The following is a 20,149-nucleotide window of genomic DNA, read 5'->3' as shown; positions in this document are numbered from 1 at the left end:
ATTTTCCATGTTGGTTTCATGAGTCTCCTTTGAACCCTGCTGAGATTAATTAAATCAAACCCCATGCAGCAATTATCCTAAAATATCCTGACAAGTTATTAAGTCGAGTGTACGGAAGGCTGTACGGTTTGTGTAAGTGACCCACAGCACAGCACCACAGGAGTGAAACCGCTGCTCCAGATTGAGTTCTGCTGGTTTCTGATTTGTTTGGGTGCAGAATTGGTCCTAGATGTGTGCTTGAATTAATGATATAAATAAGAAATATGTGAATTCTTACTGAGTTTATGATTTATTTTCTTTCTATGAAAAAGTTAGATTATGTTTTTTGGTTTTGGCCTGATTCCCTTTGGTTTTGATTGTTTTATTTTGCTGTGGGAGTAACGGATGTTTACTGTTAGACTGGCCCTAATACATTTACATGTGTATTGCAAGTGGAAAGAATTGATTCACTGTATTTGTTCCGCTGCCCAATCACAGAGCAGGAATCCACCACTGGGGAAACTTTTGTGTAGCCAGCACACAGGCCGCTCAGTATGATGGTAAAGACTGGCCCCCATTGTGTGGTCTTCCCCTTTATCACTGCCCTACCCAGGGACTGAATGGGGTTTAGAAACACAGGCCTTCAAAGGAATGGACCTTGCTTAAACGTTCTGTGGATACTTCTGAAATAACATCCCTCCAGCCTGCATTTGAAACAAAAGAGAGGAAGGATATATTAATATCTGCAGGCTTCTTTATAGCTAAAAGGAGTATATATTTCAATGAGAAGCGTTTAATTTTATTAAAAAAGAAACTGAGGCTAATGAGTGATCTAAAAATGCCAAAGAAAAATAAACATACTATTCTTTCAACAGGTGTGTTTTAAGATCTGCCAGGTCTGCCTTCTGGGCTTTCTCTACCTTTGACTTTCCTGAAGCAAATCTTAGATCCCCAGGGTGGACTGCTGGGCTCATCTTACCGCACAGGCTTCTTGTTTCACTGAGCCAAGCTCATCCCTGGCATGGCGTCTCTCCAGGTGTCTCCAGGCCATTCTGCCAGAAGCACGAGTTCCTCCGCTTCCTAGAAAAGGACAGGTCTCTTCCACCTGTGATGTCCTCCCAGTCCCCGTGCTTGGCCAGGACCTGCTGGAGTGTGTTGATGTGTGTTGGAGCCAGAATGATGTGCTTTGCTGCACCCCAGTGACACGGAACAAGGTGCCAGCCACACTGGGCTCCGCTGAGAGTCCTAGTGAGAGTTCCTGGCTGTACCGTGTGAATCAAATAGTGCAGTCTGAATGAGAAAAGTGGAAGTTTCTTAGGAACATTTTATTTTTTTCACAACAAGTCATGGCAAAGTATAAGCAGGCTGACCTGGTGAAACTGATCCATTGTTTGGCTTGTATTTGTATAGTCATATATTCTTTAATGACAGGGACACTAAGAACTTCCTTGTCATGTGATGGCGTTACTTTGTGAACATGGGATGTCCTCACACAAACCTCGTTATCTGCGCTGGCGTCACATGATGTGATCCTCTAGACAGACATCATGTGTGCGGCTGTTGACTGAAATGTCCTGTAGCACATGGTGCAGCGGTAGCAGCCTCATGGCTCGTGTTTATGGAGTCTTTTGATTGCACTAATGTCCTTGTCCTTGATTTGCTCTTGCGTTTTGTTTGTCATGGGCCCAGAACAGCTAGTCAGCGGTGACAGACCAGTGGCACACATGCCGCAGCAGGCTGTTTGAACGCTGTGAAAGTTCGCTGTCACTGGCCTAAGTGCTCCGTGGCTGTACCACTGGGATTTGTTGAGTACACCTCGTGACGCTCCCACAGTGACACCACCATCTATTGACACCCATGTCCCTGTTACCAAGGAACACGTGACTGCGTTTCCCAAGCAGTCCTTATGAGCCTCAGCTCTGTGTATGCTAAGCCACCAGAAGGCAGACACCTCCAGATTCAGCTCTTGAAAGAGTGCCCTGAGTAGGGCACCAGGGTGCCAGCCAGTGGGTGCCGGCCAGCAGGGCACTGGTGTTGACCTTATGTTTCCAAGGCCTACTCTCTGCAATAACTCAGGCAGCGCTCAGCCCTGTGTTCTTCCCTCACTCACCTTATCTGTAAGTCTCTGCTGAATGAGAAGAGGCAGAAGAAAAACTCTTCTAGAGACCAGAATCTTAAACTTACAAAGAGGTGGGGTTCAGAAGTGAGAGGGAACAGGCTCAACCAGTCTCTGGGCTCCCTGACCATCCAGCAGCTCTGGCTGCATTCTGCTCATGCCTAGGGCCCCTCCAATCAGGGAAACAAACACTCAGGACTCTGCATTCTGGACACTTCCTTCTCAGACAGACTTAATCTTGCAGGGGAAAGCAAGGATTTTTTCTAATCCTGATTTGTAACCTGACCTCTTCCAAATGCTCACCCTTTAATTGGTTCTGACCCAGAAACTGTCAGGCAGTATGCACCAGCGAGGATGATATAACATTGCAAGGTCGTATCTAAGTGCACCACACTGCAGGCTGCAGATGCATACAGGTGGGTTGGTCAAACTTTGTGTGTTAGGCTTCTGTTCATTACAGTAACAAAATACCTGAGATCAGTAACTTTTAAGGAAGAAAGGTTAGTTTTGGCTCCAGGGTTCTGAGATGGTTTTGGTTCTTTGTTTACTGGCCCTATTACTTTAGGGTTTGTGGTGAGGCAGAAGGTGGTGGAGGAGCAAAGGAAGAGAAAGGGTCCAGGCGTCCAGTGTCTGTGCTAGGGCACCTCTGCTGTGCCTGCCTTCCATCAGGCCCATCTCCTAAAGGTTCTACCACCTCCCTCCCAATAGTGCCACAGCTGAGGAGCACCCCATTAACACATGGCTCCAGGGTGACACTCACCTAGCAGCTCTTGTAATACTACAGTTGCTGCCTACGTGCCTCTGCTTCAGCAGCAGAGTTTCTTACATTCCCATACTAGAACATTTGAAGGAAGCTCATCACGTTGACTTCCTGGGGTATCTTTTTAAGCCTGCTGGGATCAATTAAATCAGACCCCATGCAACAGTTATTCTAGGCTGGGGATATAGCTCAGTGGCACTGCACCTGCCAGGCAAGTGCAAGGTCCTAAGTTTGATTCCCAGTACAAGAACAAACAACAACAAACATTATTCTAAAGCATAGCAGTTTATTAAATTTATATGCACGTTGGACCACTGATTTGAATCATCCAAGTAGATGATTATATCTGTTGATGTTCTATTATAGGAGTTTAATATTCTTTTTTAAAAAAAAAATTTTTTTTGAGACAGTTTCTTACTCTGTAGACCAGGCTGACCTTGAACTCAGAGCAATCCTCTTGTCTCAACCTCCTGAGTGCTGGGATTACAGGTGTGCTCCACCACGCCTGGCCTATCCTTTTTAAATTTCTGTGGGTGGACACTTGCAGTCTCATTCAGCTTTTCTTCCACTTCGAGATGATGAATCTCTCAAGAAAGGAGGAGCTGCTGTCTTAACTAGGACACCTTTGTTTTCTAGGCTTTCCTGGAAAGTCATCTCTGTCACATCTTCTCTGCCACACAGTGCGTCTCTGTTGTCCTTAGGTTGGGGCTTTTGAAGAACGCTTTGTGCCAGTGGGAACACTTTTCTTCTGAGGTGAAGACAGTGGCTATCTGTGCAACTCAGTGTGGCTAAAAAGATCTTGTGAATGGAGACTGGTTCAGCACAAGGGTTCCTGGGCCCTTGTCACCCTGAACTAGGACAGCCGTCCGCTCTGGTGCACTTCCAGGTCAGCACAAAAGTCCTAGAATGCACTTGGGTCTCATCACCGAGAGAGAGTTAAAGGTAAACAAAAACAGCTCTCCAAAGTGAGACTTGGCATTACCACTCTTGCTGAATAGAATTGTCTTTCATGTAGATTATTTATTTATTTATTTATCAGTGCTAGGGATGGAACCCAGGGCCTCATACATGCTGAGCCCTGCTTTCTCACCAAACCACACCCCAACTACAGTGGTGCGATAGCTTTAAAGATACTGGTGCCCAGTAATCAGCGTTACACATGCATGCTTGTCCTCTTCCTTCCAGAAAACCCACCACTGCAGGACTCAGGGTTAGTGGGGCACATTTCTTATGAAATTTTAGATAAAAAAAATACTTTTCCATTGGGCAGATGCTGCAGCTTTTGCCTCATGAGAGGTTCCTAAGTCATTCTTTTATTTTTGGTACCGGGGATTGAACTCATGACCTGGAACTTGCTAGGCAGGCGCTTACACCACTGAACTAAATCCCCAGCCCCCTCCCCCTTTTTCTTTAGATAATAGGGTCTTACTATGTAGTCCAGGCTGGCCTTGCACTCCCTGTGTATCCCAGACTGGTCTTGAATTCATGGCAATCCTCCTGCTTTAGCTTCCTGAGTACTGGGATTACGGGTGTGAACACCACGTCAAGCCCAGAAGACACTCCTAACTGCCGAGCAGATCTGGGCAGCCTTGGCTCCCAAAGGAGACTGCTCTTTGTTGTTGGAGTAAGAACATGCTTGGAAAGTACTGCCAATTGGCTGTATCACGTACTCAGCACAGCTAGTTTTACAAGAGGTGAAGGACCCCAGCTGCCGCTTTTGTGTGGAGGGTGGGTGAGCAGAAACTGTGTTAAGGCTCAACACCCCCAGTTATGTCTCCTATGTGAGTCTCTAACTACAGTATACCACTCTACCCCACCCCCACACATGGAGGAGTTTCTCATGCCGGTTTTAGGTACCTGCAGTCAACTTCTGAACAATGGAAACTTCCAGAAATAAACAATTCATATGTTTTAGATGACTTTGGTAACAGTATGTTGTTGTAATTGTTTTACTTTATTATAGTTGGTGTTATTCTTCCATGCGTAATTTGTAAGTTAAACTTTATCATGGGCATGCACGTATAGTATAAAAATATATGTGTGGAGTTCAGGACTGTCCGGGGTGTCATCTGTCCACTGGTGTCACAGAATGTACCTTGTGTGAATCACGGTCACTGAGCCTTGCTGCACAGGAGGCCCCCCATCCCCGGTTTCCTGCAGTGCCGTGCAGATGGCAGTAGGGGTGACAAAGCTGGGTGAATGGTTTCCCAGGCAGCGCTGTGGAGGGCCCGTGATTACAAACGGAGGTGTCTGTGTATGTTCGTCGTGGATGCCTGAGGGATCTGCACTGGAACTCAGAGTCCCACCTTGGTCCTTGGTTTTCTCACTGAAATCGTATTTTGGTGGTAAGGCTTGGCAATTCAGGAAGAGGTCGCTGTAAAATGGTTTTAAACTTATAGAGTAAAGGCATGCGCCCCCAATCGCGGTGACTGCCATGTGAGAGGCAAAGCTGTGATGTACAGATTGTTTCTATTAGTTGGAATAAGGTTGATAGAAGTCAGCATCTGACACCAAAGAGGTAAGGGTCAGCATAAGAAAGTAGGGATCAAAACTTAAGACAGTGTGTTTAAGTGCACCAATGAAGAGCTCAAAACACTTGCTTATTAATATTTTATATTAACCGCTTGCTAAGGTTGCAGTTTCTGAGATGAATTACATTTCACAAAATGTGTTACAAAAAAAAAAAAAAGGTTCTACAGTGACAGCATGCTGGGCTGGAGTTGGTTCAGAATGCCCCACCCTAGCTCACACTTGGGTTATATTTACAGCCAAAGAAAAGGAAATGGTGGGCTGGAGCAACCTGACTGGCAGCGGTCAGCGATTGATTTATAAAGGCCAGATGGGACAAGACATTTGCCTTTTATAAAGATGGTCTGATCAGTTGACAATCTGTGGTTGGCAGAAACTCAACCTGCTGTAATGGCTGAGACTCAGCCATTGCAAGAAGACACTCTTAAAATTAGTTAGCTTCTGTTTATATACTGAGTTAAGTTGCAGATTCCTACAACAGAGACAGCCCTTGGCCAAATTTTATCCCTCAAGTATGGAAAGATACAGGCTAAACTTATTCACCATTTTCTTTCTTTTGAAATCCTTCAGAGCGATTACTTAATTTCCCCAGATGATAGCATCTTGCAAAACTGTAACACAATACAGCAACCTTGATCTTGATATTGATAGTCAAGATACAGAACATTTACATTACTACAAGGGCCCCTCATTTGTCCCCATATAGTCCACCTGCCTCTTGCCTCCTTCCTTTGTTCTCTATATAACTTTGTTATTTCAAAAATGTTACAATTTTGGAATGTTTGGGGTTGAGATTTTGTTTTGTTTTGTTTGAGACAAGGTCTTATGTAGTTCAGACCAGCCTTGAACTCACTGTGTAGCCTAGGCGGGCTCAAACTCATGGTGATCCTCTTGCCTCAGCCTCCTGAGTGCATTCCAGGCTTGGTGATTTTTTTCCACTGAACCTCAGTCCTCCTCTGAAGAGACTAATCCTTTTTCAGATATATGGCCTGAAAATATGTTCTTTAACCCTATAGCTTGTCTGTTTGGACCCTTTAGAGGATATTTTACAGTTTTTAATTGTGATCAGGTCCAGTTTATCAAGTTCTTCTTTTACTAATCATGTATTTGGTGTCAAGTGTAAGGACCTGTCTAGGCCTAGATCACCAAGATTTTCTAAATATTTTCCTAATAGTTTTATAGTGTCACATTTTTGTTTAAATCCATGATTTAAATCCATGATCAGGTTAATTTTTGCATAAGGTATGAGATTTAGATCACGCTTTTGTTAGTGCCTGTGTGTACACAACACTGTTTGTGGAAAAAGCTGCCCCTCCTACATTCAGTTGTTTTTGCTGCTCTGTCACAAATCAGTTGGTCACATTTGTTATCCGTTCCTATGTTCTTGAATGTATTCCACTGATACACGGATATATGTCAGCCAGTATCACAATCTTGATCACCATAGCTATAAAAATCTTGAAATCAGGTAGATTGATTCTTTCTGTTGTTTTTTTTTTTTAAAGAAAAATTAGCTATCCTACCTTTTTTCCTTTTTTTTAATCAGTGCAAGAATAATCTCTATATTTACAAAAGAAATCTTGGTATGCTGGGATAGGAATTTGAGGGAGAATTGACATCTGTATTATCTTGAGTTTTCCAATTAACAAACATGGTATTGTTCTTTTTTGGTTTCTTTCATCAGCATTGTGTAATTTTCAGCATAAAATTCCTCTATACATTGTGTTAGATTTACACCTAAGTATTTCATTTTCTTAATAGTTTTAAGTGGCTTGCAAGTTTATTGTAAGTGTTCACATGTTCATTGCTAGTATACAGAAAAAGAATTGATTTTTTTATATATATATTTAGGTTATATCCTGCCTCCTTGTAGATAGAGCTCGCTTGTTGACAGATTTCTTTTGTAGATTTTTAGGTATTTTCTATAGAGGCAATCATATCCTTTTCAAACTAGGATGGTTTTATTTCTTCCTTTCTAATTTGTATACCTTTTATTTCTTTTTCTGGGTTTATTGCACTGGCCAAAGCATTCCATCTTTCACTGTTAAATGTAGTGCTAACTATAGGATTTTTTTGTAGATACACCATGAGTTAAGGCAATTCTCTTCTATTTGTGCTTTTTGAGGATTTTTTTGGGAGGGAGGGGATATGAAGAATGGGTGTTGAATTTTATCAAATACTTTTTTCTATATCAGTTTATAGAACCGTATGATTTTCTTGTTTAGCTTGGTAATGATGTACTAGGTTGTACTGATTAATTTTCAAATACTGAAATAATCATGGGTGTCTGGAATAAATCCAAACACAATGAGTTCCATTTGGCCCAAGTGTATTTTTATATATTGAATTTTATTCTATTTGATTAAGCATTTTTGTGCTGACATTCTTGAGTGATAGGTATTGGTAGTTTCCTTTTATGTATTATTTTAAATCTGGATTTGGCATCAGAGTAATATGTGATTTACGAAATGAATCAGGAAGTGTTCCTTCCTCTTCTGTTTTCTGGAAGAGACAGAATAGTTGTTCATTTTTCTTTACAGATTTGACAGAATTCTCCACTGAACCATCTGGGTTATCACTGAAATTACAAATTCAGTTTCCTTTATGGTTAAAAGCTGTGGCAGTTAGCTATTTTACGTTGGGTGAGGTGTGGTGATTGTGCTTTTAGAGGACGTGATCCATTTTGTTGAAGTTGTCAAACAGATGTGTGTAGAGCTGGTCATACTGTTCTCTTATCGTCATCTGTATGTCTGCAGGCTCTGGTAATTGCCTGTTTCATTTTTGGTATCATATATCTTCCTTTATTTTGTTGTTAGTTTTGCTAGAAGTTTCTCAGTTTTATTTATCTTTTCAATAAATAACTGGATCATTGATTTTCTCTGTTATTTTCAGTTTTAAATTTCTTCTCTGCTTTTACCCTATTCTTTGTGCTTCTTTTAAATTTATCCTCTTTTTAGGTACTTGAAGCAGGAGCTTAGGCAATTGTTGAAATGTTTCTTATATGCATTTTGACATACAAATTATCCTCATTATAGTGATTGAGCTTTGCCCCCCAAATTTTGACATATTGGATTTTCATTTTCATTCAGTTAAATGTAGTTTTAAAAGCTTCTCCTTAGGGGCTGGGGGTTTAGCTCAGCAGCATAAGTGCCTGCCTTGCAAGCGCATGGTCATGAGTTCAATCCCTGGTACCAATTTAAAAAAAAAAAAGCTCTGTTTGGATTTACTCTTTGATTTGTATATATTTAAAAGTGTGTTGTGGGATGACAATGCGCAATGTATGTACCACTGCTGCCTCTTGATGTGTTTTAAAGTTTAGGGTTTTTTTTTTTTTTTTCTTTTTCTCCTTGAAATAAAATGGATTTGAAGAAAATAAAAATAGAAATAAAAAAAACCAAGGGGACACAGCAGCAATCAACTCTATGTGCATTAGATTTGGAGTTTGAGAGACATAAATGGCTTTGAAATGACCTGTCACAGCAAAGAAAGAAATGACAGACATTCTAGGAAGGCTTTCAGCACGGTTGCTACTTGGTGTTTTCACTTCTAGGGAGGCAACTTGCCCTCAAATTCCAGGCACTGTCTGGGGAGTCAGAACCAGTGGATGTTCCCTCAGTATTCCGTTACATAAGTGGAGGTGGATCCTGCTGTCAGAAGGTTGTGCCTTGGCAGTATCTTTGACCATTGCCTCACTTACAGGTTTATTTACCAAGGTCCTGGCAACTTCTGTCCATACTACTTAAAATCCTGAAAGTGACCAGGGTCACTCAGCGCTCACAATCTGTTAACTGGGTAGTCAGGGAGTCACAGTCCCTGAAAATGCATTTTAAAAACGTAAAGAGATTCCATGGCTACCCGGGATATTAGACTCTTTTGAGTAATTAAAATAGCAAAACAAAACCAAAACAAAGCAAAACATTTTTAAGTGTTTGGAAATTTTTCTGTTATCTTTGTGTTATTTCTATTTTAGTTGCATTATGATCAGAGAACATGTTATATATGATTTAATTTTTTTGAGATTTGTTTATGACCAAAAGTGTTGGCTATCTAGATATATGCTCTGTGGACATTTGAAAAGAATGCCTTCTTTTTCTGTTGTGTCTTGGTGTGTTCTATAATTTGCCAATTGTACTGGTTGGTGGTATCAATCTTTGATGTGTGTTATTGTAATGATATTGGTAGTGGTACTGTTTTTCTTGTGTTTTTTTTTAACCCCCTCAGGGGAAGAAAGGTAAACACTGGACAGCAGAGAATTTAAAGTTATATTGTCCAGCAAAATTAAGAAAGACTCAAAGGTTATGTTGCCAGGTTAGAACAACTTTAACAGTAAGGAAGAGTCGCTAGTCTCTGTTGAAAATGTAGGTAGCAGAGAGAGCTATTTTGTCATACAGTCTCATTTCAAGAGTTAGAAAGTCCAAAGAAAATCTAGCTTGACTTCAATGTCTGGTCAAACAGCTGTATTTTCCAACAAGAGCTGAAGTAGAAGGGTGTTTCAAGCCAGTTTAATTGCTTCTTGTTGAGTAGAGTTTATGATTTAACTACCTTAATGTTTGCTTAGTATTTATTCAGTCATTAGTCTAATTATAACCAGAACAGAGAACTGGATCACTGATGTAAAGGCAAGGTCATTCATCTTTCTAAATAATTCGTCCAGAAGTTTTTCTCTCCTAGACATGGTTCTAGCCCCTGAGGACATAAAAATAAACTAGAGAGATTCTAAGTACTGTTTTTCTTTTCCTGCAGAAGAAACACTTAGAAATCCCAGTGGTTTCTATAAGAAGTGATTACTAGAAAACACAACAAACAAATGCAGTTCTGAAGGTTTTATTTCAAGTTCTATGGCTGAAACAGGAAAGGTAATGTTTGAAATGCCCTGCAGGTAGACTCTGGGTTTTATCACCAGGTTACCCATTCTGTTTCAGTGAAAAGCCTGGCACCGTGTTGGAAGCCTCCTCTTGGGTGCTGGGCCCTGAAGTGGCCACAGGCAGCCAAGTTCGCTCAGCCCCTGGCATAGTTTATCCTTAACTCTGATTGTTAAGATAGAGGCCAAGCGTAAATTAGGCTTTAAGTCCAATCTTCAGTTAATTTTTAAGAACTAGAGGGCTCCCTGAGGACTGGAAAAGTGTTCTTATGTCTGTCTCTGTAATGGCATGACATTATAAGATCTATCTACATAAGTCTGTTGAACTTAAATACAGTAGATCCGGTATCAGCACTGAGGTCACTTCATGTCGTTTTGTAAACACACCATTGGTTGAACCTGTTTTACCAGGTATGATTTCAGAAAGGGAGCCAAGACCTGGGTCGATTACTTTTTGTGTAATACGCACAGAAACCTGGAAAATGCAGCTAAATAAGGCATGAGAGTTGCTCTTTTCCACATGACGTCATAGTTTCCTTTTAATATTTGCTTTGCAGATCAAAGAAACATGGTATTTTTCCAGAATACCAGGTCTTCAGAATACCAGATCTTTAGATTGATGGAGCCTGGAAGTCCAAGGACAGGTTTAGTACCCTGGTCCTGGCGTAAGTCCTAGAAATGACTCTGTCCTCTTTTCTTTCACCTTGGAGCTGTTTGAGTTAATTTACTTTGTTTTTTTTTTGTGAGAATGAAGTCTGGTTATTGTCTATACATCTCCAGATATCTAAATAAAGGACAAATAGTTGATGAGCTATTAATTGTTAATAGATAACAAATCCGTGCTTTACTGTGTCATTTTATTAACAAACCACTGCTTTTCTCACTAGTATAAAGAGGAGTCAATAATCAGACTATTCGGCTTCTTTATTATTCCTCAATTAAGTGCGGTAGACATAAATGCTCCTTTATTTCTGTGATTCACTGTCACTTTAACTGGTCCATCAAATTCTTAGTAGATATGTGGAAGAAAGGGGATACTTTCATAAGAGTTCACATATACATCCCTCAATCCAGATGCTGTGGCTTGCCTTAGGTACATCAGATGACTTCTTTGAACCTTGTTCTTTCTGTTTGTTAAATGAATCGCCCTCCTAATTTGACCATAGGGTTTCATGTGGTTTTCATCACTGCTAGGCAGTGAGATCCTTCAGATGGGGAGACCTGGCTTTAGCTTGGTTCCTACAGTGTGTATCGGCCCAGCTCTTGCAAATGCTTGCACTTCTTAGGGCCTGCAGGTAACAAAGTTGTTGCTCCATGGGAGCGCGGAAGAATGGCCTAGAGTCAGTCAATCCTTCCTGTTTTCCAAGAGAGTCTAACTTTTAGATTTTTAAGTGAAATGTCCTCGTGTAGGCCAATCAAGGTGTGGATACTGCCTTCGTCTGTTTGGCTGTTATAACAAAATGCCATAGATTAGGTGACTTTAACAACAGAAACTGATTTCACATAGCTCTGGAAGCAGGAAGGGAGAGGTGAGGACATCTCTGGGGAGGGCTGCTCCCTGGATCGTGGACGGCCCTCATTCACACAGAAGGTGCCAGGGGTCTCTTTGGGGCCTTTTTCGTCAGGGCACGTCCCCCTCATATGGCTGTGTCCCTATAACCTCTTTCCAGCCCCCCACACCTATATGACCAGTTTGCAGGAGACAAGTGTAACATAAATTTGGTGGATGTGGGTGGGGCACACATAGTACCATCAGATCAAAACTGAACTTTTTGTTTTTTTGAGAATTTAAACTCTCCTTCATGATAAAAATACACAGCAAGTGAAGAAAGAAACTTCCTCAAGCTGATTTCTTAAAAATCTACAAGAAAAAAAAAATCCACATTATACCTGATGGTAAGTAAAAGACTGAGTGTTTTCTCCTCAAAACCAGAAATGACGCAGGAAGGATTCCAGATTTTTTGCATATAAATGTGCATGCCTCCAGGCACCATTTGTTGAAAAGATGATTTTTTTCACCATTGAGTGATCTTGGCACCCTTGTTGAAAATGAATAACTCAGGAGTATAAAATTATGTTTAAAGACCTGGAGTTCTGTTTTCATTGATCTGTGTGTCTGTTCTTAAGCCAGTACCACACTGCCTTGGTAGTGAGAATGGAAATTGTGAAGTGTAACTTCTCTTTGTTCTTCTTTTAGAAGATAATTTTGGCTCCTCTTGAATTTTCATAAGAATTGTAGGATTATATTGAATCTATGGATTAATTTGAGGTACGCTTATTATTTTTACTGTGAAGGAGAGTTTCATTTCTCAAAAAATTGCATCTTTTTAAAGAAACCAAGTGATTTTCCCCTTCCTTTATTGATTATGGTATATTTCATTACAGAACTTCTGAGGTGTTAAACCAACTGCATTTCTGTCATAAATCCCACCTAGTCATGGGGTATGATCACTTTACACGTTGCTGGATTTGGCTTGCTAGTATTTAGGATTTTTGTGTCTATATTCATAAGATTTAATTGTCTATATTTTCTGCCGCTTTCTGGCTCAGTTATATATCAGGCTATGCTGGCTTCACAGAATGAATTCAGCAGATTTCCTTCCTAGGTTTTAGAAGATTCTTGCAACAAATATTTCTCCTTGTTTTTAATTCCTGAAAGTACTAACAAAACCGGTTTCGGTGGCCTCATTTCCAGCCACTCTGATGTTTCCATCTTTCTTGGTCATACAGTTGTATCTACCTCCCATGAAGCTTTTTTTGATTGTTGCTCCTCTGAAGCTGCCTTCTTTCGAACCTGCGGTAATTAGTGTGTAAGCCAGGTCCACACACAGCAGTCGGTGCTGCTGGTTACAGGAGACAGTGTGCCACGCGTGCTCCTTCTGTCTGCTCCGTGAGCTGTGCACTTCTTGAGGCAGTGGCTGTGCTATTGGTTGACTTGAGTGCCCGGAAGAACCCAGCACATTGCAACAAGGAAATGCGGAACTTTCTTTCCAATTACTCAAACACTTCCTAGTATCTATGAGTTCTTCCCAGTCAAGTCGGATTTCAGAAATATCTTCATGTGAGTCTATATCTGTATGTTCATGTGGACGTGTGTGTATAAGCATACAAGTAATAGGTGTCTGTATGTACATACTCACATGACTGTATGATTTCAAACACAGACCTAGCAGATAATGGAGCCAGAGTTAGTGTTCCTAGGATACAATCCTAGTACTTTCACACTGAGCTAATACTTCACTCTGAGGCCCATCTTCAGGTTATGTATCACATGGAAATGGTTTGAGAAATGGAATAAAATGATTATTCAACACCTGTTTTGTACTGATAGACACTTAGCAAATAATGACATAAAATTAATGGTTTAAATTCCTTTTCATTGAGTCAGATATTACCCATTTTAGTAGTTATTTAGTATTAACCATGTTCTAGTATTAATTTGGAATAATAGGTGACTTTTGCAATGAAGAGTTTGATTTTTGTTTAATGATTGCTTAGCTGAAGTTTGCTCTCACTGGATTCCCTGGCAGGACTGGGGATGTAGCTCGGGGGTAGCACACTCCCAGCATTCCCAAGGCCCTGGGTTCCATCATGGGCACTACAGGAAAAAGCACAGTTCCTTGGTAAAGAAGTGCTCTCACTCCCTGGTATCCCTTTGGAGTGGAATGTCTTTAGAGGCTGCTTTTACAGCCATCGTTTTCCTCGGCCCTAAGAACCGTGAGAGCCAGAGGAACTGTGAGGAGCCTGGGCTCCAGAGGGAGAGCATCTGGACTCAGCCTCAGGTGCTTGCTGCTGTGCACCACTGTCTCCACTTGGTCCCTGGCATCAGGGAGATTCATCTCTGCTTTAGGCTCCTTCTGAGAACTCAGAGGGACTCAGGGATGGGCACCTGGCTCTGAGGATTGTTGCATGTTAAGTCACTGCGTTCTTCACACCCATCACCTCGACATACAGTAAATGGCGTGCAGTTAATGTCTACACGGAAAGTTGTGTTGAAATTACTGACCTACGCAGAGAGCACTTGTTCCTTTCCCTGTACTGAGAGTTTCTCTGCTCTGGGAAGAAGGGCTGGCTGGGTAAGAGGAAAACCTCTTTGCACATAGGCTGAGTCTGAGAGCTAGAAAGGAGGCTTTTCTGCTAGTCTCAGTTTATAGCTAGGAGGAACAAGGCTTCCATGTTGGAGTTTTATGGTTACATATTTATTGATTTTCTTTTTTTTTTTTGGTTACATATTTATTCCACTGTAATTTTTTAAATCTTGCATTTCTAGTAATTTTGTTCTGTTAAGGTTGAAAATATTTAGCTTGTATATTTAGATTGTATCAATGCTGGAAAAGCTCAGTCTGCTACTGTAATTCATTAATCAGGCCAGTTAAACAATGCTGGTCCCTTAAACACAACACGGTGGCAGTTCCTGCAAAAACCCTGCAGCAGATGGATGGCATACAGGGGCACCGCTGTCATTATTGTTTCTAGTATTTTACCTCGCATTAAGTTTCTTTTAATCTAATTTTCTCTCATTTGCCTGCTGATCTGTTTTTGGTAAAGAGCTACATTTTTAAATGTGAAATCATTATCAATTTAAGATGTATTTTTTCAATTAAAAGTTAAGTATAATAAGCATAACATTCCTCTAGGATACAGGGAATCCCTACTTCTTTCTGGAAAACTGCCATTCAGAAACTCAACCAAGTCTGAATGGCAGACCTAGAAACATTTGCTAAAGATGTCAAACACTTTGACTTCAAACACAAAAAAGTATTGTGTGTAAACATCGGAACGTTTCTAAGTAAGAAAAATTTCAAAGAAGCACATGTCACAGCTTTCTTACTTTATAATATTCTCCATCAGCTGATTCATTGGCTCTGGGTGGCTTTACCTGTTAGTGAATCTGGGGCTGAGAGAGGAAGAGAGATAAGCTGGATTCCTGCCTACGCTAGGGTTAGAAATTTGAAGTCATTCATTCGAATCCTGAATGCTTGCTTTGTGTCTTCCAACATGATGGCAGTTTTTCACATATTGCTTCACTTCTACACATAATATGTTGATCAGAACGGATACGCCTCCTCCCACTAAAACCGGAGCTCACAGGTTAGGTAACGTGCTCACAATTACCTAGAAAAGGTGGTGTTTTTCACAGGACTAGTTGTGAGAAGTAACATGACATAAAGCGCTAAGTAGAGAATAACTAAAACTGGATTTTTTTCTAACCATTTGTAGGTTGACTACTGTGCTTCACAGACTTTGAATGAATAGGTGTCTGGTATCATTGCCTACTGAGAACGTCTTCTTTTGAGAGGTAAAATCAATGTCAAAGTCATTTGGATAATGAAGTCCCATAAAGAAAATTTTCTGGGAAAAAATTTTGGATTCTACCCTGAACGCAAGCATTCAGGTCACTCACTGTCTTGAGCTCATGGAGTGTTGAGTGGATCCAAGATAATTTAAGTGATCATCAGTCTGGAACCATTCAGTCACCAGGAAGGGCATTCACACATATGGGAAATACGGGGGAAAGCCTACCAGTGGAGAGGACCAAAGCTTCAAACACATCACTTCCAGGGTGTTGTTGGTAGGTTTGGCTTTTCTGGAGTGTATATTTAACTTGTTGACTTTTTTCTTTCTGCTGTGTAATGGTTGTTATATATTAACTTAATACCAGGCAACAGCATGAACTAACACATCACATCGGTGGGTTTTTGTATTCTCTGCAGAACAAAGTTCAAATCTCTAATAATTTCATGGTCTGAGCCTTTCTGCCATGTGACTGGACCTAAATAACATCGTATCTGCTCAGTGGGACCTCTTTAGTGGAATTTTTGAGATTTGAAAAGGGAAAATGGGTCCAGTTTGTCCTTATGAAATAAAATAGTTATTTAGCTCCCTTAATGAAACTCGAGTCCATTCTTTGATTGTTGTTCTGAGGTTAAGGCCAGGTGGTAGAACCCACAGAGAGAATGGGCACTGCTTTGCTGCCAGAGAACCTCCTGATTTGTTATTCTTCGGAAGTGGCTAACTCCGCTCGAAGTGAGCACTAGGAGTCCAGTTTTGAAAAGTGCTTTGCATTAGGGAGCCTGCTTTGTGATTGTGATTATGATTACTGCTAGTCAGGGCACTTTCCCCCTTAGTGTGGTTTAATATGAGCCTTTCGTAGTAATGAAGACGGAAGCCCCACACTGGGACCTGTTTGTGGTGCTGGGAAGCTGCTAGTTTGTGTTGCTGAAGACCACGCAGTGAATACCTTTGTCTGTAAGAGTGCCCAGCACCCTGTTAAGTTTGTTGCTTACTTTATAATATTTCCTTTTTTCTAGAAAGGATCTTATTAGAAAAATCCTGCAGTGAACATGATTTTTAGAGGCCCATGACTTAGATTTTCTTGATTCAAGGCTATCATTTATTCTGAAGTTACCTGGAGATCTATTCAGTGGGAAACTTTTGCAGAGAATTTAAAGGACTTAGATTTTAAAGGGCCAGAGTAAATTATAGCTTTTATATTACCTTTAGAAATAAGTGCTCCCTTAATTTAAAATCTACTAATAGCTTTCTATAATTTTTTAACATCGTGACTATTGATAAACCTTATAATATGTTCTCATTTCAAAAACCTTAAGCAACTCATTAGTTTTGATGTAATAAATATGGTGGTTTTAAATGTGATATATTTTATTAATGGTTTCTAATTACCTAGATTTAGCTTAGAAGATACAAATCCTCGATGACATCTGGATTAGTTAGTATTCTTCAGAGAAACAGAACTAGTAGTGTGTGTGTGTGTGTGTGTGTGTGTGTGTGTAGATAGGTTGACTATCCTGATCCCAGAATTTTGAATTTTGAATATTTGCTGTATATAATGAGATATCTTGGAGAGGGAACCTCAAATAAAAAATACAGTTATGTTTTGTATGTACCACATGAATAGGATCTGAAGGTAGATTTATGCAATATTTTTAAGAACTTCACGCATAAAACAGATTTTCCTAGTGTGGAGTTTTTACTTGTAGTGTATTAGCCAACTTTTTGTGATCATAATAAAATACCTGAAGCTGGCTACTATGAAGAAAAAGAGGTTTATTAGCTCATGGTTTTAGAGGCTGAAAGTCCAAACAGCAAGGGCCAGGCTCAGGTTGCTTCACTGGCTGCGTCACCTCATGGCAATTGCAGTGGCAGGGACTCGAAAGCCAGCGAGACTGGGTGGGACCAGGCTCAGGTTCCTGCCACTATCCCAGAGCTAACCAAGGTTAGGTAAGACTTAACTTAGCTCCTGGTGAGCCCTGGGACCCAAAGGGCTCTACATCACCTCTCAATTTCCTAGCATGGGGACCAAGGTCCCAGAAAGTGAACACTGATGAGGGACAAACATCATCCAAACCATACAAAGGTGTCACGTCTGTGCTCCAACAGTTTCCGACTTTGGAACGTTTTAGATTTCAGATTCCCAGATTCTGGGTACTCAGTGAGAAGGCGAGGGATGGAAAGGTGATAATGCCAGATGCTAAGGAATTGGCTCACATGATCAAAGATGCTGGCAGGTTTAGAACCAGGAGGAAAGTCGGTGGCCAGAAATTCTGGCAGGAGTTAATGTTTTAGTCTGGAAGTCAAAAGTAACCTTGGGGCCAAATTACTCTCTTAGAATTCTGAGACCCGTGGTCTTAGGGAGACTGATGTGCATTGTGAAGGGTCACTTCGCCTTCACCTGACTCAGAGTCCTCAGACTAAAGCTCCACTCCTATGCCAGGGAAGCCTTCACTGCGACAGCATCTAAGCAAACAACTGAGGGCAGTGTCCTAGGTGAGCTGACGTGTAAACATCATCCATTGGGATCCCCATGTGAAGAGACGTGGCTGTCACAGTGTACGTGTGCGTGGCGTGTGGAGAAGTCACCTTTCCTTCACTTGGTCATGATATAGAATTAATTACGGAGTAAGGGCAGGAAATTAGGAAGTTAGGGAATTGCTGCAGGAAAACTTTGCTAATGTTAGTGATTCAAAACTGAACAGCCGAGGCCAGGAGTTGACAGCCTGTTACGGGTACACTGAGTGTGGTGTTACATATTTCCTAGGGCCAGCAAGAGCCTTCAAAGCAAAAGGATCTGGAGAGGAAAAGCAGCAAGGGTCCAGCAAAACTGGGGACAGGGTACCCTAAGTCCCAGGACTCAATAAAAATGGAGTGCTGTCTGAGTCAAGATTCCAGCTGAAATGATTTCATGGTCCTCAGGGTTTATCTCATGTCGCAGTGCTAGTCCAGTAGCTAACGTGACTTTAGTTATCCTCCAGAATGTCTCAGCAGTCAATTTCAGAGGGCCAGACATGCAGCAAGAATGTCAATTTTCTGCCTAGGAGTACAGGATTTAGAGAGAAGTGCTCCACAGGGTAATACTTAGGATGATCAACAGAACTCTTGAAATAATCAATCCAAGACCAAGATATGGGATTGGAAGTAGAAGTGCCCTGGGGATGTGTGTATCCTCAAGAAATTCTAACTGGCTCATTTTGCATGAAAATGGTTTCATTTCTGTAAAGCCCTACTTAATATGCTGTTGAGTTTAAAAGAGCCATAGCACGGGTCAGAGGAGTAGGTGTAGGTTTATGCAAACTGAACAGAACCAACAAGGAGACTTTTGTTCATGTTTTTCCTTGAGGAGGCTCTTGGAGCAAAACTGTGGTACATGTTATGACACTTTGATAGGAAGCCATTTTTTACACAGTGATGTGTCTTGCTGAGCTCTTCCTCCTGAACCTTTTACCACCCTTGCTGTAAGCCAGTAGGCTTTCAAAGACCACGAATCCCTCTGCTACCCAAAGAAATGAGAAAAAAAAGGCACTGCTAGACCTGCTTCCTCTTGCAGAATCATCCTGCTGGAAATCATGCCTGAGTCACTGTCACACCTCAGAGATGTAGGCACGGCTCTTGCTGAGGAGGGTGGCACACACCTGCAGTCCCAACACCTGGGAGGCTGAGGCTGGAGGATCACAAGTTTGAAGTCAGCCCAGGCTACACAGTGAGTTTGAGGCCAGACTGGACTATGTATAGTGAATCTGTATTTAAAAAAATAAATAAATAAATAAATATTTATCCATTGCAGCCACCAAATGAAGAGATGTGGCTGTCGCAGTATTTGTGCGTGTGTAGAGAAGTTGCCTTGCTTTCTAGGTGTCTGCTTGGTCTTGTAGTCGAATCCATCCCCAGTTCTCAGCACAGTCCTCGCCCTGTGTTCCCCTGGGGCTGGCTGGGGCATGGAGCACAGCCCCCTCCTCTTCCTTGCCAGGCACTCATTTCTGAGACCCTTGCGTGCAACGGAAACCTACCTCTCAGAATAATGAATGCACGTCGTGAGCTACACAGCGACCTCTCGATTTCCTGATCAGGGGCCTTTTCTTGGTGCTCCTCAATTCTCTGCCACCCTTGACACTGCAGGTAGCTTACCTCTGCCTTGAGGCTGCTAGGCCTGCTGTGCTGGTTCTTCTGTCCTTCCGCCTGTGCGGCTCCTCTTCCTCCTAAATGACTTTACCCCTCCAGGTGCCTCTTCCTTCTCACCTGCAGCCATCACCTGTCCCCACTCTCCTCAAATGTCTCATTAACACCCGCAACTCTTCTGGGTGAAGCCCTCAACTTCTGACTGTGTGTGTTTTTTGGGAGGGGTACGTGAGTGTACCTACTTCTCCCTGCGGCTGGGTCCCTTAGGAAGGGCACACCTACCCTAGGTGCCAGGGCACAGAGAGGTCCTGTCTGCCTTCAGGCTGTAATTGGGGTCAGGGACAGAAACAAGGGAGCCGGTCTGAGTGCAGGACAGTGTGCTGTTGAGCTGACCTTCAAAATCTTGCAGGGTTTTGAGCCATGATAACATGACAGAAAGGGCTTCCTGCATGGGTTTCTGTAACAGTGTGAACAGGGGACAGGGCAGGGG

At 41.6% G+C, this 20,149-nt stretch overlaps 1 protein-coding gene across 4 annotated transcripts in view; it reads left to right on the top strand.

Annotated features, from left to right (window-relative positions):
- Spata13 (spermatogenesis associated 13) overlaps positions 1–20,149 on the top strand; it is a 289,653-nt gene that overhangs the window by 164,904 nt on the left and 104,600 nt on the right. Inside the window, exon 2 of one of the 4 annotated variants that reach the window (XM_063232519.1) lies at positions 15,466–15,544. The exons of the other annotated variants lie outside the window; for them this stretch is intronic. The gene's annotated coding sequence lies outside the window, so the exon portion shown is untranslated. The remainder of the gene's footprint in view (positions 1–15,465; positions 15,545–20,149) is intronic. 4 annotated transcript variants of the gene reach the window in all.

Source organism: Cavia porcellus, unplaced genomic scaffold (genome assembly GCF_034190915.1).
Source record: "Cavia porcellus strain 051 isolate PalLab524CR breed Dunkin Hartley unplaced genomic scaffold, mCavPor4.1 scaffold_21, whole genome shotgun sequence".
Taxonomy (NCBI): domain Eukaryota; kingdom Metazoa; phylum Chordata; class Mammalia; order Rodentia; family Caviidae; genus Cavia; species Cavia porcellus.
This window is presented reverse-complemented; position numbering and strand designations above follow the sequence as displayed.